General features: G+C 36.8%; 1 protein-coding gene across 1 annotated transcript in view; it reads right to left on the reverse strand.

Annotated features, from left to right (window-relative positions):
• Nucleotides 1-21, reverse strand: part of baalcb (BAALC binder of MAP3K1 and KLF4 b) — a 36,461-nt gene extending 36,440 nt beyond the window's left edge. The window contains exon 1 of the mRNA XM_029425639.1: nt 6-21. The gene's annotated coding sequence lies outside the window, so the exon portion shown is untranslated. The remainder of the gene's footprint in view (nt 1-5) is intronic.
• Nucleotides 22-6,000: the final 5,979 nt, after the last annotated feature.

Raw genomic sequence — 6,000 nt, forward strand, 5'->3', positions numbered from 1 at the left:
AATACCTTTAGTGTGACATTGATTCCACCTTGTCTTGCTTGTTTCCTCAGAACCAGGTGTGCAGGTGAGATTTCAGAAAGTCACAGAAAGCACAGAATTAGTATTACTGCAATATTTTACATTCAGTGTCAAATCAGTTTACAATATGAAGGTGTTTTCCTCTTCTTCTGGTAATATTAATACATTTTTAGTTTTCCATTTCCCCCCAAAAGACATTTGGTCAAAGTGGATGGCCAGTTTTAATATTGACATTTGCTATTGCAACACCATATGGATTTGTTTCTAAAAGTCGACATACTGGTCCTCAACAGATGGTAATCATCACTATAGCTGCTGCTCTGTGGTGCAACTCAGTGGAACTTTCAAATGAACATCTGGCTCCATCATTAACTTGTATACACAAGTGACAGAGAGGAACGAAACAAGTCAGCAAAAATGTTCTTCTTCAAATGTCTGTGTTGACCAAGTCAAAAGGTATCTTCATAATTAACCAGTGTGATTATGACTCACCTCGGCAACACGCATCCATCGTGTCCGCCACGGCAGATTGTGTAGCTGGAAAACACAAATGATGCTTCGATCGTACACAAATACAATTCTGTTTAAACATGAACATTGTACATGCACTGTGTGTATTATTAACGTCGTACAAACATGTTTAATGCAGTCATTTGAAAGCCTGCATCATTTATTTGGGATTGCTGTCATATTTTACTAATGTATTGGTGCATTGCTACTTTAATAGCTCATCACTGCGTCCAACTCAACCGACTGCCACCTCTAGGATTAAGGTTTGGTTACATTTAGTTAATTAAAATGACTTGGTCCAGGTGCGGGAGAGATCTTGGTCCACACCACTATTAATAGGAACAAAAGAAAATGGTATCTTTGATTTAAATTGTTATAGAAATCATTATCATGTCTTTCAGTATCCAATTAATAATAGCGAAAACAATTATATTACCATGAAAACGTCAGTACAGCCTCTCTTCCTAAATGTGATGAGCTGATATTAAGGTCTGCTGCGATACAGTGAGGTGTAATTAGTCTTTAGAAAAGATGATGATCACTTTCAAACAAAGTGCTAATTAACGGGGTCTCTGTTTCCATAAATGCACATAATCTGTACTTGTACTCTATAGCACAATATTTGGTATTTATTTGACTTAAGCCCAGCACTAAGTGAATACGACCTAAACTCACAGCGTCTCTGCACGCCGAGTGTGACTGTGAGAGCGAGACAGCTATGAATAATAGTTATTCAGTGTGTCGGCACAGGTGAGAAGCTCTGTCAGTGCCTGTGACAAGTCTCTACCCTGAACACACCAACTGGCATGAAACACACCGGCCACACTTAACGCACCACCAACAGCCGCCGCCGTCAGCCAGCCGCCAATCAGCCTGCGAGGTCACTGGAAACTATGAAATCTGAACCCTTCCAAGTTTTCCAGACAGACGATAATTAATAATTGGATCCCCGAGGACGTGGGTACTTCAATCAACCTCCATAATTGTGTGGGGTTTGCGAGGGTTCGGTCATCAACTCACTGTGACTGATCATGCAAGGAGCATAATTACCATCAAGGGAAAACAACTGCTTGTTTTGTTTTGTCCACCTCCTACCCTCCAACATCCAGAAGAGAAGACATTTGTCACACCTACAAGTATGAACGTACTTCAAGTAATCCCTTTGTCTTCTTATTATAACAACAGGTATTGAAATATGAAAAAGGAGGCTGAAAGTTGTAAGCCTCTTGGCACAGAAACTACAGACACACAGCAGTTCTTACAGATATGTATGGCCCTGCATGGCCCTAAAAATAAAAAGGACAAGAATAAAGAACATCGGCCTATTTGAAAGATCAAAGATTTGGGAGCTCTCGGTGCAAAGTCCAACATCCACTTTGAAATGTGTTCTGCTTATTGTCACTTTAAAGGATGTTTGAGCTTCACTGCGCTAAGTTATGCATGTGCAGAGTTTGAAACTAGAAAGCCGTTTCCACACCCATCTTCAGAGCGGGAAAGTTCATCTGTGCTTACCTTGACATTTATGTACGAGTACGATTCCTTAGTTCATGATTCCTAGTTTAGAACAAATCCTGCTCCAGTATGCAACGGACACACACGTGATGTGGAAACTGGAAGCCTCCAGGACACAGTACATACACTGAGAATGGACTTTTCAGTGAAGTATAGAATATTTGTTTTTAACTTGCTAATTTAACTTTTTTTGTGTAATAGCTGTATCAGACATTAAAAAGCTGATTATGTATACGTCCTAAAACTTATCTGGAAGGGATCTTTCTTGACCTTGGCAACACAAGTTTGACAAAAAATGAAATGAAAAAATCTTATTTCAAGGTCCACTAAGGACATTACTTTACATTTAGCTTACGCTTTTCTCCAAAGTGCAAACAATCATGAGGATACAACTCCGAACAGCAAGAAACTTGCAAGTACATTAGCTTCAAATAGGGGAAATCATTCAAAGTGCAGTACAATAGCTTCAAATAAGCCAAACCAATTTAAGTGCTGCATACAGAAATAAGATTTTCTTTTCTTTTTTTTTATATTATTGGACACGGTGCTGTCGAAACAGAACTCAGTTGTCAGTGTGTGACCAAAATGTGTGATGGTGAAAAACCGTAAATGTCTTTATATATTTATAATCACTTTACTGTAATGCAGCCTTTAAAACCAGGAAAAGACAAAACGTTATCAAAAACCCAAGACGATATCTAGTCTCATATCACGATATCAATAAAATGCTGTTTTATAACTACATGTTTGTAATTTTAATGAAGCTAAATATATGTTCAAGTGTCACATGCCCTCTTATTTTACATACATATACAAATAGAACTTTTCCAGGCTAGAAAAGGCACTGATAACAACATTGCAGCCACCAAGGGAACAATACATTTACGCTCCAGTGACCCTGTTCCCTAAAAATAGCCGCAAAATGGGAATAAGAGTGAATTCTGACTGTAGCCAATCCTTTTAGCACACTCTGATAACCATGGGGGACGGGTGGCTCAGCTGTGCAATAAAAGTGCTGAATTTAGTTACTCTTCTTCGTTGTACTTGTATCAAACGATGATGAAGCAATCGCCTCTCATAATCACACCGTCTACCGAGAGGTGAAGGGATCCTATTTAACCACGCAGACTGTTATCAAATGACCTTTGCAGTAATAAAAATGTGGTGTCTCTGATGAAATATCAGTTCTAAAGAAGCCATTATTGTAGGGCTGAGTCTGAACACAGCAAAAACTCATTTAATTGCTCGATAGCTTTGCTAGCCAGACGTCTCTTATGAAAAAGGCTTCCCATTGTTTGATAGTCAAAAAGAAAGACCATAGAACATAATTCCACAATGACTGTAATTTAGGTTTACCAAAACTGTTAGAATAAAGTTGTGATATCAATAACATAATTCCCCATCAACTCTAATTAGTACAAGTACTACAGTAAATTGTATATTTTACATGTTCTGTCTCAGCGAAATATTGCTTGAAAGTGTACCGGGCAGTCTGCTCAATTTAATTTCTTTAATACCGCAGTAGCAGCGTATTTTATGAGTGTGCTCTCCGGGATTATTTACAGCTCAGCAGGCTTTGCTTTTGCTCCGCGGAACAATTTTCATTCAACAACAGTAAAAGCTATATCATCCTCTGGGTAGCAATCTAATTCAATTCAGGTAATTTAATTCAAATGGTGTTATTACCTAATTCAGGGGAAGGATGATATCACATCATTTGTTTGGGAAATTGCCACCCGTCGGCCATTTAACAACTTAGTGGCATTGAAGTGAGAACAGTAATACTTTTCTTTTGAGGCTGTCAACAAATAATAAAGACAAAACTGGGAGCTAACACCCGGGGAAACAATTCCTTTGTCCCAGCGAACTCCTGGGAATTAAATTGAAATGTTATGTTCAGGGAGCCTGGGAGTCATTATTCCTCTTCCACAAAACATTTCTTATAGTGAGTCTAATATAAGTTAAACAATATGTAGTTGTGGAATTAGATCAATAACAACAATTATCTTCCTGTGTCCTTCTCAGCGAGATAGTCTTAAGATGACAACTTCCTGGATTTATTTCTCTTGTTTAGAGACACATGAAACCTCATTCTGTGATTCAGCTCACAGCTGCCATCACACGGCACAGAAACGACAATAACATGATCAATCTTGTTCCAGTTTCAACAAATGAATCAGTAGATAAATGAAAAATTGTAAAGTCTGCACCATTAAGGAGTCATTCAGTCGAATGTCATTATTGACCTTCAACAGCCATGTATAGGCTTACAACATTCATCAAGTAGCACCGAGATCAATACATAGATTACCTTCAGAAACACTAAACTGAGTGACACATGCCAAGGTCAAGCTATTTTTACTAGTATGTTGTAGAGGACAAACAGGATGAGGCTAAATGGGTTTGAATGAAACATTAGATTATCTTAATGTTTATGTAAATATCCATGAATTGTATGCTCCTCTAATGATGACCTATTAATCACTGCTGAAGGTTTTATTCTATTTGAATATAAAATAGTGTTGGACGGGGAAACTCTGTGGCATCAGGTTGGGAAGTTAAGAAACAGCTTCAGAGCAAGAAGAGAGAAAAAACAAAAAAGACAAGGTTCAGTTCCAATCTGTCATCCAATCAGGGGCCTCTGCTGTTTGAGCACCAGTCTCATTTGCCAGTCTCCAGTTCAATCCAAGCATAGCCGGTGCATTGCGAGACAGGCAAGCAGGTTGTCACTTTGAATATGTTTATTTATTCTCATTTCAGGAGGCCTGCTGGAAAATGAAGACAGCTGGTTCAAATTGATTCTCCAGAACAAATAAGTTGGGAGACAGAATAGGAATGAAGCGTCAAGAATAAGTGTGAATAAGTGTGCTGGCTGCATGCACTGTGCTTTTCCACTGCCCTTGACAAAATGCACCACACTGTGTAGAATAATGTAACTTTGTGAAAGTCTTGTTCCTACTTTTTACAAAAAGACAGACTGATACTGGATTTTTGAGGCTCAAATTGACATTAACATTTAAGATATAAAAAATATGTTAACAATATAAAGTGTTCAATATCCTTTTTTTATACATAAACTCATAACAAAATAGCATTTTTGATAGGGGTCCCTTAAAGGGACAGTTCACTCCAAAATTACATATTTTTCAATGTATTTTCTGGCACTTTGAGCCCCACAAGCTATACTATGTAGTTCAACTGTAGTGGAGAGAGGACAGACGTCTCTCCGGCTGATATTACATTACAGTTCATTTAGCTGATTCTAAATTTATATATATATATATATATATATATATATATATATAAATATAAATATAAATAAAAATAAATATGTGTATATATATATATATATATATATATATATATATATATATATATATATAAATATAAATATAAATATAAATAAATATATACTAAAAATGCTAAAATATACTAAAATATAAAATATACAATATATGCTACAGAGACCCTCACTTTTTTAAACAAACAATAACTATGGCAGTTGCTTAATTTAAGCCACTTTATTCTGGGTACAGTCTGTGTGACATCATTTTGTATAGCAGTGGAGAAAAGTCAGGGCTGCCTAACAAAAGCCATAAGCTACAATAAAAAAAGAGCTTTTAATAGACCCTTAGGGAACTATGAATACAGTACTGTTACATGTCTTAATTCAAATGTGAAGAAAGAAATGCAAAACATCACGGTATGCTTTTTGAATTTATGCTTTGTAAATTGGTAAGAAGCCCACGTGCTTGTTTTATCCAAAGAGTTGAGTACATTTTACACCTTCACTTTCTACAATACAGTTAAGTGAAAACAAATGGACTCTTCAGCAACAAGCAAAAATAGCTAAATGGGAAACTGTTTATAATATGATTAAATGAGTGCAACACTCCAGGAACTTCTTCTTCCCCTATTTGACATTGTCGACTTGGCAGCACTAATAGACTTCAGGAAAGA

Source organism: Cottoperca gobio, chromosome 24, assembly GCF_900634415.1.
Source record: "Cottoperca gobio chromosome 24, fCotGob3.1, whole genome shotgun sequence".
Taxonomy (NCBI): domain Eukaryota; kingdom Metazoa; phylum Chordata; class Actinopteri; order Perciformes; family Bovichtidae; genus Cottoperca; species Cottoperca gobio.